Source organism: Podarcis melisellensis (genome assembly GCF_964234715.1).
Source record: "Podarcis melisellensis genome assembly, chromosome: 9".
Taxonomy (NCBI): Eukaryota; Metazoa; Chordata; class Lepidosauria; order Squamata; family Lacertidae; genus Podarcis; species Podarcis melisellensis.
The window spans coordinates 73,268,154-73,289,450 of NC_138541.1; the positions used below are offsets into that span (position 1 = coordinate 73,268,154).

At 49.7% G+C, this 21,297-nt stretch overlaps 1 protein-coding gene across 1 annotated transcript in view; it reads right to left on the reverse strand.

Moving 5' to 3' along the window:
• SEMA7A (semaphorin 7A (JohnMiltonHagen blood group)) overlaps positions 1-21,297 on the reverse strand; it is a 46,925-nt gene that overhangs the window by 17,294 nt on the left and 8,334 nt on the right. The window lies entirely within an intron of this gene.

Here is a 21,297-nt window from a genome sequence, read left to right on the forward strand (position 1 = left end):
TGCCAATTCCGGAGAGGCAGGTTCTGCAGACATTCCACAGAGGAATTGTGCAGCAGTGAGACATACCTAACCGACTGGTTTTTCCCACCCATAAGAATATAGGAAGCTGAGAACAGAGGAAGCAGGCTCATCCTGAGTCAGACCATTAGCCTAGGTTACCAGATGTCCCTGGTTCCCGGGGACAGTCCCCAGATTTGCAAATCTGTCCCCGGGAAATGTGACAGCGGCAGCCTCAGCTCTGGCTAGCTGGCTTAAGGAGCTGTTCGCTGCCAGCTGATGTCGCGCCCGCCGTTTTTCCTCGATGGAACTTCCAGCAAGGAAAAATGGCAGGCGCCATGTCAGCGGGCAGCTCCTGAAGCCAGCCAGAGCCAACTGCGCTACCAGGCTGGCTCCGGGCTGCTGACTGCCACTGCTGCCGCAACTGCCGAAGGAGAACCAGGGACGTCCAGCGGTACAGATCTCCTGCCCCCTTCCCCCTTTGTGACTGATTCCCCTTTGTTGCCTCACCATCCCCACTACTGACTCCCTATTGCTAAAGGTAAAAGTAAAGGGACCCCTGACCATTAGGTCCAGTCGTGGCCGACTCTGGGGTTGCAGTGCTCATCTCACTTTATTGGCCGAGGGAGCCAGCGTACAGCTTCCGGGTCATGTGGCCAGCATGACTTAGCCGCTTCTGGTGAACCAGAGCAGCGCACAGAAACGCTGTTTACCTTCCCGCCGGAGTGGTACCTATTTATCTACTTGCACTTTGAGGTGCTTTCAAACTGCTAGGTGGGCAGGAGCAGGGACCAACCAACGGGAGCTCACCCCATCGCAGGGATTCGAACCGCTGACAAAGTGTCCCTGGATTCATTGTAAAAAAAACTGGTAACCATACATTAGCCACCTAGTTCACAGCTATCTGCACTGACTGCCAACAATAGCTCTCCTGGGTTGCAGGCAGGGGTCTCCTCCAGCCAGGGAGGAGAGACCCATGGACCTTCCCGCATGGAGCTCCCATCAGCCCCCATTGACACAGCCAGCAGTCAGGGATGGTGACAGATTGAATCCTCCAACACTGGAAGACCAGAGGTCTTTTACACCTTTGGCTGTAACCACTGGTCCTACACTCCCCAAACCCTGCCCCCCCCAAGCGGCTATATTCCTTGGAAATAAAACCGAGGGAGCAGGGGCATTCCAAGGGAGCTCGCTTACTTATTTAACTTGATCTTATATATTTACCAGTAATTTATTTATTTATTTATTTATTTGTGGGGAAGCAGGTGGCGCTGTGGGTTTGCCAATCAGAAGGTCGGCGGTTCGAATGCCCGCAACAGGTTGAGCTCCCGTTGCTCGGTCCCTGCTCCTGCCAACCTAGCAGTTCGAAAACACGTCAAAGTGCAAGTAGATAAATAGGTACCGCTCCGGCGGGAAGGTAAACGGCGTTTCCGTGTGCTGCTCTGGTTCGCCAGAAGCGGCTTAGTCATGCTGGCCACATGACCCAGAAGCTGTACGCAGCTCCCTCGGCCTATAAAGCGAGATGAGCACTGCAACCCCAGAGTCGGTCACGACTAGACCTAACGGTCAGGCGTAGTAAGAGCTGTTTGACAGTGGAACAGACTCCCTTGGAAGGTGGGGGGGGGGGTTCCTCCTCCTTTGAGATTTTGAGAGAGAGGTCGAATGCCCACCTGCAGGGGATTCTTGTGCTGCAATTCCTGCTTTGCAGAGGGCTGGACTAGATGAAACTCTGAAGTTCAATGATTCTAGGACTCAAACACTCCCCACACGTGTACCACTCCAAAATCACTGCCCCCCCCAAAAAAATTAAAATAAAATAAAAGCCAAATGCAGGAGGGGACGTGATTTTGAGGTGTTATTACATAGAAACATAGAATCATAGAATCAAAGAGTTGGAAGGGAACCCCAAGAGTCATCTAGTCCAACCCCCTGGAATGCAAGAATCCTTTTATTTATTTAGAGGTATGTGTGTGCGTCTTTGCTTTGGCCTGCGGAGAAATTCAATACGTTCGATTTTATTAGTCTGCAGACGGAGTCAATACATTAGACTTTGCTCTACAGCATCCATTTCTCATGAATCCATTCAGAAGGGCATCCTGTCCTGTGACAGCATCCAGTGTCCAATTTACTGAGGTTGAAAACAGCACAAACATCTGCAATTATTTTGGCATGTGCTTTTTAAAAAAATCCTAAATGTGCAGTTACTGTATTTTTTGCTCTATAAGACTCACTTTTCCCCTCCCAAAAAGTAAGGGGAAATGTGTGTGCGTCTTATGGAGCGAATGCAGGCTGTGCAGCTATCCCAGAAGCCAGAACAGCAAGAGGGATTGTTGCTTTCACTGCGCAGTGATCCCTCTTGCTGTTCTGGCTTCTGGGATTCAGAATCTTTTTTTTCTTGTTTTCCTCCTCCAAAAACTAGGTGCGTCTTGTGGTCTGGTGCGTCTTAGAGAGCGAAAAATACGGTAGATACTTTGAGCCAAGAGCCAAATTGCAAAATTCAGAAAAGTGACCCCTCCCAAAAATATGCCCTGCTCCATCTGATTGTCCAAGAAGAGAGAACCTGGTTGGTTCACTTAAAACAACAACAACATGGGATGGGTCGAAAATCCCAGGAACCCTATTAGGCTTGCACATCACATTTCCTTAGGTTCTTATTCTGCTGAGATGATCAGATACTACTCTTTATCCTCTAGGTTCTAGAAACCAGCGCCTCCTTTGCTGCTTTCCCATCAGCACCCAATGCTATTTCCAAAGTTTGGAAGGAATGTTCTGTTTGCAGGCACACACCCAACTGGAACTTGTGATGCATCTAAGTTATCAGGCCACCCACATGCCCTGCTTGTCTCTCGTTCAGCCTCATGGGGAGGGACCTGCAGGATGGCACCTTCTCAGTGGTGGCTCCCGGTTTGTGGAATGCCCCCCCCCCCAGCAAGCTGCACCTGTCTCATCCATTAACTTATTTGAAGAAGAATCAAACATTCCCATTTCCCCAGGCCTCTGTTAGTGGAAAAATCTGTTCCTGCCTAACCATAAATTATTAGTTGTGAGGTGACTGGCTTGGGGTTTATTTAAAGCATTTAAACTTTTTTTTAGAAGGTTGTTTTTAAGCTATTGGTTAGAAGTTTCCATTGCATTCCGGTTTGGACGTATTAGCCACCCTGCACTCCTATAGGAGGAGGGGTGGAGCTACACACCTAGTATTTGATTACTTAATTCACAATCTGGCAATGTCCTTTGTGAGACACCCAGTCCTGTATGCAGCTTTCAGCTGCAATCTATACCTATACTGAGACTTGGCTACAACGGAAGTCTGTTTGTGTACAGCGATTTTCCTCTTTGAAACACAACCAGTTCCCTCCAGAATGTTCCCGCCGGGCACTCCCAGCCTCCTCTGATCCTGGGAAGTAGGTCAGAACAATCAGCCACGAAAGACAGCAGAGCAGAGGCATAACAGCAGTTTGCCCCGGGGCAAAACAAAACAATGCCAATATCAAAAAGCCCACTTCCCAACTCATCTTCCTCCTACTTGACCCAGCTCCTAGATGGGTGGGTGGAGATGGCATGGGCAGAGCTCACAGGACACGGCCACAATGGGTGCATTCTAACTCCACTGTACAACCAGTGCAACCACACTGGGCACTGTGATGGAGGGGGTGGCACAATAATGCTGTATGGCATAATGGGAAGGGGCACCTGCACAGGACACCACTGGAAGTTGAGAGCCCACAGTCTGTCACTGCCCTGGGAGGCAGTATGCCCTTGAGTACCAGCTGGGGGGGGGACAGAAGTGGGCAGAGTGCCCTTGAGCTCAGGCAGCAGCATAGCAGGGGTTGCCAGTGCCCGGGGAGGAGCAAGTATTGCAAATTCATTGAGGGTCCTTCTCCATGATGCAGTTGTGCCGCCTTTGTGTACGGAAGTCTTTGGGATGAGAACAGTGACAGAGAATGAGTGAACTTCTGCTACCAGATGAGCTGAAACGGTTTCTGCCGTATCTTTAAGTGTTTTGCATTGCCTGATGGGTTATTAAAGTGGTGTTTCTTATCCAGTGAAAAAGAAAAAGGGGGTGTGCCCCCCTGGTGGACTAGGCAGTTTGGGTGGAAGCACGTGCAAAGACCAGACAAGAGGGGACAGAGCCCACCTCCAACAGGCTCCTCAACTGCTGCCTCCATCCGCCTGCCCACTAGCCCAGGGGTCAGCAACCTTTTTCAGCCATGGGCCGGTCCACCGTCCCTCAGACCACGTGGTGGGCCCATGTGAAGACTATATTTTGAAAAAAAATTAAATGAACAAATTCCTATGCCCTACAAATAATCCAGAGATGCATTTTAAATAAAAGGACACATTCTACTCGTGTAAGAACACGCTGATTCCCAGACTGTCCATGGGCTGGAATGAGAAGGCAACTGGCCCACATCCGGCCCCCGGGCCTTAGGTTGCCTAACCCTGCACTAGACCAACCTGCCTGCCACCGAACTTCAGCTGCCAACGCTCTGTGTCTGACGTCTGATTGCACCCCAGTTCTCAACAGCTCCAGCCAGCATGGCCAGTGGATCAGGGTGGCCATAACTGGGAGCCCAGCAACATTTGGTGGGGTCACAGGATCCCGTCTCCTCTGCAAGAAGCTACCACTGGAATCCAGCTACCACCGGAACCAAGCACGATCTTCTGGGAGATGGAGGGAGTTTCCCAAATCGCATCAAGCTGCAGCAGCACTTTATGGCACTCGTCTGCCGCACCACTCAGGGATCCTTGCATATCCAGCAGAAGGGGGGTCATCACTACTAGAGGCCCCATCCCTGCCCACCAGGGCCTGTTAAATCCTGACCTCTGGGCCTGCTGCTCCCCAGCTTGGGCAAAGTTTCACAGAATCATAGAACTGTTAGAATTCCTGCTCCATGATTGCAGTCATGGGATTTTTGTCTATCACATGACGATGTATGTTTTGACTCCACAGAGTAGGAAGTAATGGAGACAGGATATTTGTGTTCTGTGAAGTGGGACTATTGTCCTTTGTTCTTTACCTCTTTGCTGACTGATGCTAGAGAGAGAGGGAGCCATGTTGCAGTGCTCCGTGTGTGTTTATATGTGAATAGATTAGCCAAAATGCTAAGTTGCTGAGGTCTGTTACGCAAGCTGCGAAGACTCTGCGGATCTCTATGTGTGCCGGTGTCTGTTGGCATCGGTCGCTGTGATGTTTGGGCAGAAGAAAGCTTTTGAAGCTCCCAAATGAACGACCAGGAGGGAGAGAACATGCCAGTCGGGCATGTGTCTCTGCCAGGGTCCTACTCGAGTGTAGGATGAGCTCCTGACAAGAACTGCATGGCTGAAAGGGATCCCCAAGGGTCATCAAGTCCAACCCCCTGCAATGTGTGAGGACAGCACGGACTGTTCAACTGATCTTGCCGCTCACCTGATTTTGACCACACTGGGAGCAGGTCACATTTCAAGCTCTGCACCATGAAAAACTTCATGGGCCAATTTCCACTATTCACCTTTGTTTTTTAAATAGTACGCCAGGGATCTTCCTCATCTCCCTCCCCCCCTCCTGTCGGCAAACCTTTTGCTAATGACTTGTCTTCCAAAACAAGGCTCACCCCATCCTGCCCACTGCCTAGGGACTGAGAAAGGCCAAACAGCTCTATGGAAACCAAAGTTTGATTCGAACACACACCCTTCGGAACCAGAGGAGCCTCGTGTCAGGCTCCTGTCTACCCAGGGAATATTACCTCATTCTGGCAAGAGGCAGCAAAGCTTTCTTCTCCTGAGATCTCTGAGTCACTGCTTATAATTGGAGGGGAAGGAAACCCTCATTATCATAGCAGATCCTCACTATGACAGGCTGCAAAGGATGCTCCTTATTGCCAATCCCTTGAGAGGTGGGAGAAATTCGATTCTGTTCCCCATAGAACTGCAGAGTGTCTGTCTCTCTCTCTCTCTCTCTCTCTCTCTCTCTCTCTCTCTCTCTCTCTCTCTCTCTCCTGTCCTCTCCTCCTCCCAAACACAACCATCCTTAGAAATTCTCTGGAATTTGTAATGTGGTTTCTCCAGCCAAAAATGCATATACTAGGATAAAGAGTGCATATGTATTAGTGAAAATAATCTATTACAGTGGTACCTTCGTTCCCGAACAGCTTGCCCCCCGAACAAATCGGCTCCCGAACGCCACAAACCCAGAAGTGAGTGTTCCGGTTTGCGAACATTTTTGGGAAGCCGAATGTGCATTTTGGCTGTTGGCATTGTTTCCTGTGCCAATCAGAAGCCACGCCTTGGTTTGCAAACGTTTTGGAAGTCAAATGGACTTCCAGAACGGACTGAGTTCAAGAACCAAGGTACCACTGTATATTGCTATTTATGGATTTTTATTTTCATTTTTTGCATTTTGATCTCACCTTTTTTCTGCAAGGACCTCAAGATGGTGTATGTGGTTCTCTCCCCATCATTACTCCCCATCATGGCAAACCAGTAGCAAGGCTGGCAGAGTGCAAACCCATGGGCAGGAGCACCAGATTGGTTCTGCAGGTGTGTCTGCACTGGGCTGACCATGCCACTGCCTCGCCCCTCTCAGGAGGTGAACTAAGCCTTCTCTGCCCCACCGGCTGCTACCCATCTGGAGGGGCCCACTGCCAAGGTTCATGGTCTTTTCTGTTCCACCAGCTATAAGCCTCGAACAAGGCACTTAGTGGTGCCTCACTAAGTGTGTGTCTGCAAAAATAAAATGATGGCCTTTGTTCTCCTGGCATTTTGGCAGTTCAGTCAGGAGTGCCGAACAAGTGACACTGGTGGCGGGAATGTGGCCGCTCACACACAACAGAACACAGAAAAGCCGCCACGTGCCCCTGATGGATGTCATAGCTGCACAAAGGCTAGGGGGCAGGCAGCACACGACGGCATGGCTCAGAACAGCCTGATTCAGTGGGGGAAAGAGCAACCAGTGTCTCCCACAAAGCAGGCAAAGTGCTTGCAATTTTCTCTCTCTGTCACTGCAGAGCACAGACGTTTTTATTGCTTCCTTCCTTAAAGCTGCCAAGTCCTGCCCAGCCAGCTGAACAACACTTCCCCATACAAACCACCCTGCAGTCATTGCTTCTTAAAATGTCACTGCCAGCCTGGTGGTTGACGTTGCCAGCTGGGATCTAAGAGCCCCTTGTCAGATACTCGTGGCCCTCTGACCTGTGTAAGTCTAGTAAAAGCTGCGGGTTGTTGGGTTTTTATTAAGGAGTGCATTCCTAGAAGCAAACAAGTTAAATGCTTGGCAAGTGAAGAGGGTCTAAATCTACAGGCAGAAAAGTTGCAAAGGGCAAACAGAGGGCCAAAGGCAGCTGCGCCGCATAGACAGCTTGTGGCGACTTCAGAAGGAGATGCTGGCTGAGCCAGTCCAGGGTATACTAACGCCATGTGCCGAGAAGGGGCTGTGGGTGAGTGTAAGAAATTAGTGCCTAGGAGACCCCTCTTCCCCCCCAGAGAGATACAATCCCCAGTGATTTCTGAAAACTCTGCTTAAAAACCTCCAGCGAAAGGGAAAGCCACCACCTTTCAAAAGAGTCCTTTCCACTGCCAGCTTTCTGGACTTCAGAAAGTTCTTCCTGAAGTTTAGTTGGAATCTACTTTCTTCCCCTTTGAATCTGTTGCTTTAGAGCAGGGGTCAGCAACCTAAGGCCCATGGGCCACAAGCGGCCCACTGGAGTCGTTTAACTGGCCCACGAGCCGCCCCCAAACCGGGCTGCCCACTCAGCGAGTCCCTGCACTCTGTGCTAAACCAGCGCAGCGCGGGGACTCGCTTCTGCGGTGCTAGAAATAGCGTCTGCGCAGATGCAGACACCGGAAATCGCGTCTGCACAGATGCCAGAAATCGTGGGCACGCGCGCTCACACGCACACACAATCTAGTCCACAGAGGGATCTCCACTGGAGTGAACCGGCCCAGGTGAGGTAAACCTTTCTGACCCCTGCTTTAGATCCTGACCTCTACGCCAGCAGAAAACAAGCTCCGAAACACACCAGGTGGGTGCAGATGCCGAGAGACCCCAGAGGGCAGCTCTGGCCATTTCCTCCCTGGGAATGGGTGTTAAGTTGTGGGTGAACATATCAGACGACACAGAAATTCTTCAGAAAGCTCTTGTTTATTCACAGGCCAGAACAGAACTGAACTGAAGGGTTCAGCCAGCCTGCTTATATAGAGCTCCACTACAACGCAACTGTAACAACTTTCTGTAACTATCCAATCACTGAACGTCACTTTCAATTCCTTATTTGCATATGTGGACCTGAGTGAAAACTATCTACAGTATCCCCCTGCTGGCCCAGGGTGACAACTTCAGCACATAACAGTGGGAAACCAGCAGCACCTGTGGAACTTCTGCCTGTCCAGTGTGTTTCCTCTGCGCAAAAACTCTGCACGTTTTGTCTGCGCAAGCCTCTGTGGAAAACGTCTTCAAGCAGTAACAGAGCAGCAGCGGCTGCCTCCAGGTGAGAAGATGGAAAGGAAAGTCCAGACACTGTTCTTCTCTCTTTAACAGCGTTTATTTACAAGCCAAACAAATAAGTCCATCTGAACTTGGACACATGCTGTGCCATGCACTCGCTCTCTCTTGCTCTCCGGAAAAGTGAAACTAACTTCACACAGACACTGCCTCTGTGGATCCTGCCGCCCGAGGCAGTCATCTCACCTGGCCTCATGGGTGGGCTGCCTGTGATCCATGCTGTAGGGCTCAGAAAGTGAGCACCACAGAGCAGCGTGTTTGGATGGCCCTCCCAGGAAGAAGGCGACCCAGGAGGTGGGGAGTCAAACGAAGAGGCCTGGCTCCTTCTCTCAAAAGCAGAGTCTTGTGATCCCTCTCTCTGCTGCAAGAGCAGAGGAAACAAGAAGTGTGAGCTGGGGCTTCAGAGCCTCTCCACCTTCCCTGCCCCAGGGGATGTCAGAGGACAGAAGCCTGCAGGATTATGCACAGGCACAGCCAGCTGTTTCCTGCCTGAGCAACCAAAAGCAGCCAAGATCTGTCTGTGGCAGGAACAGAATGAGTAAATATGACTGGATCTCCCAGGGTCTTTCCCCTCTGCTTAAAAGCAGCTCAGGAACAGGGCACGGGGTTCAATTTGGCACAGTGCTGTGGCACCAGGGAGAGACAGTGAAAACCTCCCCTTCTAATGGGAAAACAGGCTTTCTAAAAATGTGGATATTTATGCACTGCTTGATTGTAAACAAACAAAAACAAAAGCCAAAACCTCAAAGCTCTTTCGAAAAATAGATAAACAATAAGAAATAGACACTCATTTAAGACTTTCAAAAAATTAAAATAACAATAATAATTAAAACTCACCCCAGCTTTCTAAATGCCTGCATAGGCTTACCTGGGGAAAGATGCCTTTAGCTGAAAAGAGTGCAGTGAAGGGGCCTGACTGATGTCACCAGGCAGGGAGTTCCAGAGTGGTATCTTACAAATGCGGAATGGGTCATATGTGGCACCTGCAACAGGGCCAGTTCCACAGGCTGAAGTGGCCAGGTGGGAGCATGTGGGGTTAGGCAATCTCGCAGGTAAACTGGTCCCAACTTACTGACACTCTATTGCTATTTGGGGGCTGGCTGTCCCCCAAATGTGAGCCTCACATAATAGAGAGACTGATAAAGTGGGTCAAACCAGGTGGGCAAGCTTAGCCTGGTGCACAGTCCCTTTTGCCAGGCAGATGGGCTTGCATGGTCAACCTCGGCCAGAGGTTCCTTCCGGGAAGAGTGCATCTCCTCCCTGCAGGAAATGATCTCATCCAGTTGCTTAAGCAGGAACCAATTGATGCCCGCTAAGATGTTATTTATTTAGGCAAGGCTACCTAAGAAGAGGGATGCAGGTGGCACTGTGGGTTAAACCACAGAGCCTAGGACCTGCCGATCAGAAGGTCGGCGGTTCGAATCCCCGCAACAGGGTGAGCTCCTGTTGCTCGGTCCCAGCTCCTGCCAACCTAGCAGTTCAAAAGCATGTCAAAGTGCAAGTAGATAAATAGGTACTATTCCAGCGGGAAGGTAAACGGCGTTTCTGTGTGCTGCTCTGGTTCGCCAGAAGTGGCTTAGTCATGCTGGCCACATGACCCGGAAGCTGTACGCCGTCTCCCTCAGCCAATAAAGCGAGATGAGCGCCGCAACCCCAGAGTTGGCCACGACTGGGCCTAATGGTCAGGGGTCCCTTTACCTAAGAAGAGCCTGCTGGATCAGGGCCCATCTAGTCCAGCCCCCTCTTCTCACAGGGGCCGATCAGGTGCCCCAACGGGAAACTAGCAAGGAGGGTTCAAGCACAAGAGTCCTGCAGCAACTGGTATTCAGAAGCATCCCTGCCTCTGGCTGTGGAGGCAGAGTATGGAAACATGGCCAGTAGCCATCAACAGTAGCCTCTCTTCCTCCATGAATGTGTCTAATCCTCTTTCAAAACCATCTAGCCTCCTGTGAGAGTGATTTTATTGTTCATATCTGTTCTTAAAACGGTTAACTTTTGTCCATTTTTAAAAATAATTTCATGGTCTGCTGTTTTTCAACTTTGACCTCTAGTTACACCGTGCGCCCCCAGAGATGGAACTCTCCACACTGGGGGTGTTCATCACCACAACACATCGCACACTGGGGCACAGGGGCTCTTCTCATCGAAAGCAGCAAAGCCACTTGCCCGTCAGCCCACTGTCTCTTCCCAGTTGCGTCTCATCAAACGCCTGGTCTATCATTACAGTGGCTGCATTCAGGGCAAAGCAAATTAAAATCACATGGTCAGCTCAAGGCCGAACCTGCTCACCCTCCCTTGAATCACATGTAATAACAGCTTGGTCTGCGGCTACATTTTAAGTAGAGGATACCATCTGACACACCCTGAGCTGTTTCATCCGGAACATCAGAAGAGCCTGCAGAAGAACATCGAGTCCAGAGTCCTCTTCTCGCAGTTGCCTGTGCGAAACCTGCAAGCAGGATCAGAGCCGTCCAGCTCAGAAGCTGCTGCTCGCCCTCACCTCCTCCATGAATTTGTCTAATCCTCTTTTAAAGCCAACTGGGGAGTTAATGGCACATTGGCAAGGAGAACCAAGACGCTTCTAACCCACATGTCCAAACAGCCACCTCCTCCTCTTCCCTGTTGATTCCTCAAGTTCAAAACCTCCATGGGAGAGCTGAGCAGGCCAAGCCTGACAGCAGGAAGTCCAGGGTTCAGCCCCATCCCCACCCCGGCAGCGTCTCCAGGCAGCCCAGGGAATGTTCCCTGTCTGAAACCCTGGAGAGCTACTTGCAGTCAACATAGATCAATTCATGAACTGTCCAGTATAAGATCAAACTATCCCTGCTAAACCACACGTTCAGTGGGAATTTCAAGAGGGCTGACTGCCAAGAAAGTGTGCATAGGATTAAAATGTTAAGTCTGTCCGAGTCACAACCCAGAGTGCTCCTGTTTAGAGCCGGCTGTGCCCTTTCCAAAGTTACTCCATTTCAACTCTGGGCAAAACTTAGTTGCATCGCCCCCATCGTTTTTATTTTTAGCACACCACTTTGATGTTTCATTATAATCAAGTAGTATTAGAATGTTAGTTATCTCATTTGAACTTGAAGTACCAAACAGGTTAGATATTGACTTTCTATTATTCATTACTAATTTTGTGGCTGCGTTTACAGCCCACACTCTTCTTTCATCTGCTCATCAGCAAGCTTGCTGCATCCAGCGCCTCCAGGACCAGGTGTTGGGGGCTCTTGCTAACAAGTGTGCAAAAGGCCCCCGCAATTATCTTCAGCAAAATGTTAGAGGACATGCAACTCTTCTCCACAACTGTTAGGCATCTCGAGAAACCAAAGACATTGCACAAATGCCCTTTTAGCAGATAATGCACCAGTTTCTTTCCAATCAGGCAGCCAGCCAAGGGTTACTGACCGGGGAAGCTTTCACAGAGCTGGAAGCCTTGTGGTCAATTTGGTATTTAGAGTCATCTTGGGCAGGGGAAAGCATTTTTCCTGACTTGGGAGTGAGTGTATGGAAAATGGACTGCTGTGGGACATGGAACCATTTCAAGTGTGAGTTCTCATTTGTAAAAAATGAAACAGCCTTGGAAGCTGTCTTATAGTGACTCAGACCTTTGGCCCAGCCAGCTCCATGGGGCCTTCAACCTGGGGTCTCTCAGGTGTGGTTGGACTACAACTCTCACCCTCCCTGACCATTGGTTAAGCTGGCCAAGGATGATGGGAATTGTAGTCCAACCACTTCTGAGGACCCAAGGTTGACCGACACAGGTCCACGCTGACTAGCAATAATGCCGCTCCCCCAAAAGGCAAAAACGAAGACCCCCCAAAAAGGTGGCATTGATTTAGGACAGTTGGTGCTTATGGAGGAACCTTCTGATATTACTTATTTATTAACCCTCCTTCACCCTAAGGTCCCAGGGCAGGTTACAGAATCAAAAATAACATTAAATACAAATGAAAACAACTTACAGCCATTAAAAAATATGGTGATCGGACATTGTGTCAATTCAGCTGTTTAGTTTTTCTCAGAGCTGGGAGGCCTCTGCGCCCACTCCCAGCACCGTAAATAAATATTTATGCCCAAAACCACGTCTAGAAAGTATATTATTCATCTTTCTAGGGTTCACCACATTATTCCTGTTTAGATGAAATATGCTGTGGTCTGAAATGTGTCACCACCTCAGGGGAGAACAGCTGAACAGCTCTTGCAGAGGCCTTGGTTGTGCTGAAAAACAGCTACTGCTTTTAAATTAATTGCTAAGTTTTGGATCGGTACTTAGTTTGGAAAGGGAGGGGAAAGCCATCCCTGAACAATATTTTGGCTTTAAAAAGGTATGGAGAATCTCTCTTGCCAAGAAAGGAAGGGGTGCAGCTCAAAAGGCCCCAGGTTTTATTTATTTACTGAATTTATATACCGCCCTATACCCAGGGGGGTCTCAGGGCAGTTCAGGGGTCTCCCCGGTATTTCCAAGTAGGGTTGGGTGAGACTCCTGGTCTGAAATCTTGGAGGACCCTTGCTGCCAGTCCGTGTAGACACTGCTGAGCTAAGAAGACCGCTGCTCTGGCTGGGATTAAGGCAATTTCCTATACTCCTGGACTATTCCAGACTGGCTTCAAGGACAGAGATGTCCCAAAGGCAAGGAGATGATCAAGTGGGATTTCCTGCCCTCGCCCTCCAGTCTTCCTTGGAGGCAACCTTAGGCCTCCTCTGCCTAGTAGGCCCTTATGACCCCCATGGCGGAGGAGCGAGGCTGAGCAGCTGAAGGTGACCCGGAAACTACAACTAATCCAGAATGCGGCAGCTAGACTGGTGACTGGGAGCGGCCGCTGAGACCACATAACACCAGCCCTGAAAGACCTACACTGGCTCCCAGGATGTTTCCGAGCACAATTCAAAGTGTTGGTGCTGACCTTTCAAGCCCTAAACGGCCTTGGTCCAGTATACCTGGAGGAGCGTCTCCACCCCCATCATTCTGCCCGGACACTGAGGTCCAGCGCCGAGGGCCTTCTGGCGGTTCCCTCATTGCAAGAAGCCATGCTACAGGGAACCAAGCAGAGGGCCTTCTCGGTAGTGGCGCCGGCCCTGTGGAACGCCCTCCCATCAGATGTCAAAGAGAAAAACAACTACCAGACTTCTAGAAGACATCTGAAGGCAGCCCTGTTTAGGGAAGCTTTTAATGTTTAATAGGTTATTGTATTTTAGAGTTCTGTTGGAAGCCGCCCAGAGTGGCTGGGGAAACCCAGCCAGATGGAAAGGGTATAAATAATAAAATGATAATAATAAATCATCATCATCATCATCTTATTCAGCCCATGATGAAGATAAGTCTTCCCATAACACCAGATCTTAGAGTACAGTGGTACCTTGGGTTACATACGCTTCAGGTTACATACGCTTCAGGTTACAGTCTCCGCTAACCCAGAAATATTACCTTGGGTTAAGAACTTTGCTTCAGGATGAGAACAGAAATTGTACTATGGCTGCGCGGCGGCAGCAGGAGGCCCCATTAGCTAAAGTGGTGCTACAGGTTAAGAACAGTTTCAGGTTAAGAACGGACCTCCAGAACGAATTAAGTACTTAACCCGAGGTACCACTATAGCTGACAAATAGAGTGGGAGGCATGGATGGGGAACCTGCAGCCACCCAGATGTTGCTGCCCTACAACAGCCAGTGGGCCCCAGCCAGAATGTCCAGCACTCAGGGGAACAGAAACTGCAGCCCAGCAACATCTGGAAGGACATCTCTGACTGGTTCCACAGAATCTGCACCAGCAGGTCCAACAACACCAGACAAGGTAGGAGTTTATTACTAGAAACTAGGCACCAGAAAATAGAACCTTTTAAGATTCAACCTTTTTGGAGCCAAGACTTTGAACCCTGCCTCTAATCCTACCCAAGATTGGCCTCACTATGACCTGCGTACCCAGGATGGGGGGAGGGAACAAACCTTTAAAATCAAAAGTAAATAAATGTTTTCCAAAAGGTGTTTCTACACAAGTTTTCAGGTGCCCAAGAAACACTCACTTCAGTTGTCTACAAGTCTTGGAATGTGGTTTTGTTTCAGTATGAGCTGAACGAGGGCCAACTCCCAAATTCTAGTCTGCAGGAATGTGGAGCCGAGATAAGAGGAAATGAGCAATAGCAGAAAAAAGCAGAGCCTAGGAAAGAGGAAAATGAGCAGAAGGAAAAAATAATGACAGGAGAAATGCTCCCTCTTATCTGAAAGTCAAACCGCTTTAAGCCAGTAAGACGCAGGTGGCGCTGTGGTCTAAACCACAGAGCCTAGGGCTTGCTGATCAGAAGGTCAGCGGTTCGAATCCCCACGATGGGGTGAGCTCCCATTGCTTGGTCCCTGTTCCTACCAACCTAGCAGTTCGAAAGCACACCAGTGCAAGTAGATAAATAGGTACCGCTCCAGTGGGAAGGTAAGCGGCATTTCTGTGCGCTGCTCTGGTTCGCCAGAAGCGGCTTAGTCATGCTGGCCACATGACTATGCCGGCTCCCTCGGCCAGTAAAGCGAGATGAGCGCCGCAACCCCAGAGTCGTCCTCCACTGGTCAGAGGTCCCTTTGCCTTTAAGAACATAAGAAGAGCCTACTGGATCAGGCCAATGGCCCACCTAGTCAAGCACCCTGTTATCACAGTGGCAGAACAGTTGCCTGTGGGAAATCTGCAAGCAGGATCGAAACACAACAGCCCCTCTGCCCTCCTGTGGTTTCCAGCAGCTGGCCTTTCAAAGATTTCTGCCTCCAGCTGTGGTGGCAGAGCAGAGCCCTCATGACTAGGAGTCCTTGGCAGCCCAGGAATTCATCTAATCCTCTTCTAAAGCCCTCCGAGTTGGTGCCCATCGCTGGCTGCTGTGGAAGCAAGCTCCATAGTTTAGCTGTGTGCTGTGTGAAGCAGCTCTTTTTTCTTCTGTCCTGAATATTCTAACATTCAGCTTCACTGGATGAGTTCAAATTTTTACTTGTCTCGGAGCACCACTGGGCAGTCAGCCGTGCGCTCTCGCTCCCAGCTCGATTTGGGTCATGGGAGGGGGTCAGCGGTTCCCCCAGTTGACATGCCAGGTGTCCCCGGTTCCCCCTCAGCAGTGGCAGCAGCAGTCTCAGCAGCCCGGAGCCAGCCTGGTAGCACAGTTGGCTCTGGCTGGCTTCAGGAGCTGCTTGCTGCCATGGCGTCCGCCATTTTGCCTCACCGGAAGTCCCCATATGATGTATCCTGTTGAACCAATCAGGCAACACTCATTCCCTACTACTACTAATTTATTATTTATACCCCACCCACCTGGCTGAGTTTCCCCAGCCACTCTGGGCGGCTTCCAATCAAGTGTTAAAAATACAGCATAAAATATTAAAAACTTCCCTAAACAGGGCTGCCTTCAGGTGTCTTTTAAAGATAAGATAGCTGCTTATTTCCTTCACATTTGAAGGGAGGGCGTAATAAATCGACAACACTTAAAATATAAATCCGGGGACATTAAATGAAATCCAGGAACACATTTTGTCCAGGGACAGATTTGTAAATCTGGGGGGCATCTGGTAACCATACCCCAAAGTCTCTGTTCATTGGTCACCTTGGGTCAAACCTATCACTGTCCGCCAAAGGTCTCCATTCATTGGTAAGAACATGAGAAGAGCCTTCTGGATCAGGTCAATGGCCCATCTGGTCCAGCATCCTCGCCTCACAGGTGCCAACCAGATGCCCAAAAGGGAAACCTGCAAGCAGGACCCGCACACAGGACCCCTCTCCCCTCCTGGGGTTTCCAGCAACTGGTTTTCAGAAGCATGCACAGAGCAGAGCCACTGTGACTAGCAGCCATTGACCCCCTTGCCCTCCATCCTTCTGCCCAATCCATATAGTCACCCTGGATAAAGCCTATCAGGGTCCGCTGAGGTTCTGCATTCACTGGTCCCCTTGGGTCAAACCTATCAGCGAGCCCTGCACCCCCTCTGAACTTTCCCCTGGCCTTTGCACAAAGCCAGCAATAGCCCAGAAGGGTTTGCAGCAGGGGTAAGAATGAACACTTTGTGCTGTGCAAAGGGAGTCATAGGATACATTTGCTGGGAAACAAAATGCATTCAGAGGGGGAGGGAGGGGGAGGAAGGAAGGGCACAGACCGTGAGCAGAAAGAACTGTGTGGACCAAGAGGAAGCAAAGTATTAAGTAGTGGGTTGACAAAGGAACAGCAATCTCTTGCAAAGTCAAAATCAGGCTTGTTGTTACATTGGTTGCGATAATTGGTTCTTCCGGACATTTTTGCTCATTGGGATTTTAAATAAACAATTAGGAAGGACCGACCCATTTCGTCCACACAGAAGCCTCTTAAGACCCATTTGTGCTACTGTAGCTTTTAGTCAAGGATACAGAATGCATATCATCCTACACAGGGTATTGTGCCGATACTTTTCTCCCAGTTATGGCCCTTCCATCATTGCCGGTCAGGTAGGATGCAAAGCAAAGTCTTTTGGCCACTGAAATAGGTCTGCATTAAAAACAAAGACACGAATGCAAAGCACTGCTATTTCCATCTGGACACAGATTTTGTGCTTCATGCTTTGGACACCTCAGAACATCAGAAGAGCCTGCAGGATCAGGCCAAAGGGGTCCAGCATTCTGCTCTCACAGTGGCCAACCTGCAAGCCAGACCAGTACAATTGGCACTGGAAAAATCAAACAGGCGCCAGGGTCTTGCCACTCTTTAAGAGGGCTTTGAAACTCATATGAACTCCGACATAGTTAAGCCCCTCTGTCTCTACCACAGGTGCCTCCGTCCACCACGGAGAGGGTGGCTGCTCACACCACCCACAGCAAAAAGCTGTTTGGCCAGGTAGGCATGCAGAGGTATTCTGAAGCAGCTGCCAAAGGAGATACAGCTGCAAAGTAAGACAGAGAGGTGACACAATAACCATCTTCAAATATCTAAAGGGCTGGAAGATGAAGCCAGCTTATTGTCGGCTGCTCCAGAACGCGGGTGGCGCTGTGGTCTAAACCACTGAGCATAGGGCTTGCCGATCAGAAGGTTGGCGGTTCGAATCCCCGCAAGGGGGTGAGCTCCTGTTATTTGGTCCCAGCTCCTGCCAACCTAACAGTTCGAAAGCACGTCAAAGTGCAAGTAGATAAATAGGTACCACTCCAGCAGGAAGGTAAACGGCGTTTCCATGCGCTGCTCTGGTTCGCCAGAAGTGGCTTAGTCATGCTGGTCACATGACCCGGAAGCTGTACGCCGGCTCCCTCGGCCAATAAAGCGAGATGAGCGCCGCAACCCCAGAGTCAGCCATGACTGGACCTAAGGGTCAGGGGTCCCTTTACCTTTACCTTTACCAGAAGGGAGGACCCGAACCAAAGGACAAGAAAGGAGACTGCAGCTGAACGTTTAACTCTAAAGTTCTGTGATTCCTTGCAGGTATTCAAGCAGATGGCCATTTGCCAGGTATTCTGCAGCTGTGATTTCTGACTTGCAGGGGGCTGGACTAGGTGATTCCTGGGGGGTCGCTCCCAATTCGGCAACTTATGATGCTGTGATAAAGCATTGTCTTTTTAAAAATACTCCCTTTGCAAAAAAAAAAAAAAAGCTCCAAAAAAAAAAAAGATCTCTCAGAAAAGGTTCCCTGGCCTGCCGATCTGAATCTGGGGTGTGAAGTCAGATAGCATCATGTCCGGAGCAGGAGCTGACCCTGCGGGGGGAGCAAATGCCCCGAGGTCAGAGGGCCAGAAACAGACTGCAGACAAAGACTGGCACGGCTTCTGTGGGAACATGGGACACGGAGGATGTAGATCGGTCCTTTTGTTTCTCACAGCCGCATGTTCTTAGACCATGGAGAGCTGTGTCCAAACAGCTAATTATTCACAGGGCTCGAGTCACCACCCTCCATTAGCCAAGATCTCCATTGCTCTTCCAGCAGGCGAAAGCAGACAGTAAAAAGAAATTAAGGGTGGAAGACTCCAAATGCAGATCTACTGGGGTATTAAAAGGTAAAGCTAAACCCCTGACAGTTAAGTCCAGTCACGAACGACTCTGGGGTTGCGGCATCATCTTGCTTTACTGGCCGAGGGAGCCGGTTTTTGTCCGCAGACAGTTTTTCCGGGTCATGTGGCCAGCATGGCTAAGCCGCTTCTGGCAAAACCAGAGCAGCACACAGAAATGCCTATTTATCTACTTGTACTTTGACGTGCTTTCAAACTGCTAGGTGGGCAGGAGCTGGGACCAAACAATGGGAGCTCACCCCGTCGCAGGGATTCGAACTGCCGACCTTCCGATTGGCAAGCCCAAGAGGCTCAGTGGTTTAAACCACAGCGGAGTATTACTGCGCAAACTGAGAACCAGCATCCGAGAGACTCAAATGGACAAAAAAACCCCCACTCCTTTTCAATCCCCCTGACATGGCTTTATAACATAGGCAATGTTATGTACTGAAGTTCTCACCCTGGGCCAGCAGGGGAATACTGTAGACAGTTTTCACTCAGGTCCACATATGCAAATAAGGAATTGAAAGTGACGTTCAGTGATTGGATAGTTACAGAAAGTTGTTACTGTTTGCCTTGTAGTTGAGCTCTATATAAGCAGGTTGGCTAAACCCTTCAGCCCAGTTCTGTTCTGGGCCTATTAATAAACAAGAGCTGTCTGAAGAATCGCTGTGTCTTCTGATATGTTCACCCACAACATAACAGGCAACATCAAGAGAACAGAGCTAGATGTCTCCGAGGACATGTGGCAACTTGTGGAGTGATACCTTTGTTTAAAAACTGAAATGGCCTACAAGTTACATGTAATTAAACCGTTAATTAATAATAACCTGCAATCTCTTGGGTCTGTGGCCTGCAGGCCACATCCATTACATGGGATTTTGAGTCTAGCAAGGCTGGAATTGAGGTGGCTGGACCTCAGAGCCCTTGGGAGCAAAAGTGTAAAGAAATGGAAGAGAACTTGGGCAAATTCTCCCAGTTCAGATGTAGTGGCTTCTAGCCTACTGTTTGGAGCTGCTTGCTTGCCTTTCCCCCCTGAATGGACAAGACAGTGGCTGCTAGTGCCACCAGAGCTATAAGTGAGTCTCCCTGCTGCTCTGACAACTGCGCACCCATCCCCACCAAAATGGCCCCAATTTCATGGTCTGTGAAGGGGGCTGCAAAACACCTTTGGTATCTATAAATATACATTTAAACAAGGAGTGTGCAACCAAAAAAATGTCACAATGAGAGGATGCTATGAGCTGAACCTGGAATATTCATCTTGCTGGCTCAGGGCCTGATGGGAGTTGGAATCCTCTCGCCATGGCTGTAGAGCAGGCATGGCCAAACATGGCCCTCCAGATGTTTTGGGACTACAACTCCCATTATCCCTAGCTAACAGGACCAGTGGTCAGGGAGGATGGGAATTGTAGTCCCGAAACCTCTGGAGGGTCAAGTTTGGCCATGCCTGCCTAGAGCGATATTAGTGAGGTGCCATGATTGCAGTTTAGTTAAGGAGCACACAGCTAAGACATCTTCTGAAACACAGGGCTGCAGCTTTAATGGGTAGAAAAGGGACTTTCAGCCTAACAAGTAACACCTGATGAAATTCCACCTCCCATACAATTGCCAGAGGTGAGGAAGGCCTCTCTGGGTAGCCTATTTCAGAAGCTGCCTCAAGGATTAGTGTACAAAGGGCACTTCTAGATGGTTACTAATTCCGATGTGGGTTTTAATCACATCCTGACAAAGCCAGATTGCACAACTAAAGTTGATCGAGTGCTCTGGAGCAGCAAACCTTTTGCCACTGCCAATGCCCTACCCCAAATACTTTTTGCGATAAGGTGAGTTACAAGAGGATCCACTGGAAAGCATGGGGTAATGTGTGCTCAGTGGCAATAAATCATTGGCCAAGGCTAACCTCCACACACACACACACACACACACACACACACACACACACCAGGGTGAGTGATCAGTAAGCAAGGTTTTCCTAGAGGAGGAGTTACAGGGCAGAACTCAGAGGCTCTAGGGCAGGGGTGTCAAACTCAAATTCATCGGGGGCCGCATCAGCAGTTTGGTCACCCTCAAAGGGCCGGTTGTATCTGTAGGACAAGTGGAGGTTTCCTGAATGCATGTAAAATGGAGGTTTCCTGTGTAGAACGGCCGGCGCCGCTAGAGGGCAGACGGTCTCTGGCTTGTAGGCTGCCGCGCATGCGCTGAAGAGGCGGCTTTCTTGTATCAAAAAAAAAGGGAGAATAAAAGGTGAAGGCTGGCGGCCGCCGGTGGCTACACGGGCCACATGACAAGGTCTGGCGGGCCAGATTCGGCCCGCGGGCCTTGTGTTTGACACCCGTGCTCTAGGGTTATCTAGTCTAACCAATCTAGTCCAATGCAGGGTGCCAAGAGCTATATTACTATATTATGGCAGGGCCACAGCTCAGTACGAGAGCCTCTGGCCTCGTGTAGAAAGTCTCCAGCTCAATCCCTGGTGTCTCCGCGTCAGGCTAGGAGGGACAGGGACACCCTGCTCCCCGCTGCCTGAAACCCTGGAGCCTAAAAACAGTTATAGTCCCCATTACGACAGGGCTTTTAAAACTGTGGCATAATGATAAAAGGACAAAGTCATTACAAAAGTAAGCAGCACGGGACGCAAGAGGAAGTTCAGTCCGTCCGCTGGGAGGCCAAAATAGATAGATCTGCACACACATTTACAGCAGATGAGTCAGCGACTGTCTGTGGGCACATTTATTTTGGACCTCAAAACCATGATGGAAACAACAAGGCTGTAAGCAGATCAGCTCACAGCCTTCCTGAACTTTGGGCTACTGGCCCAATCCACAGCTAACCAAACATGCTAGCTACCTCCTCACCCCACGGAGGA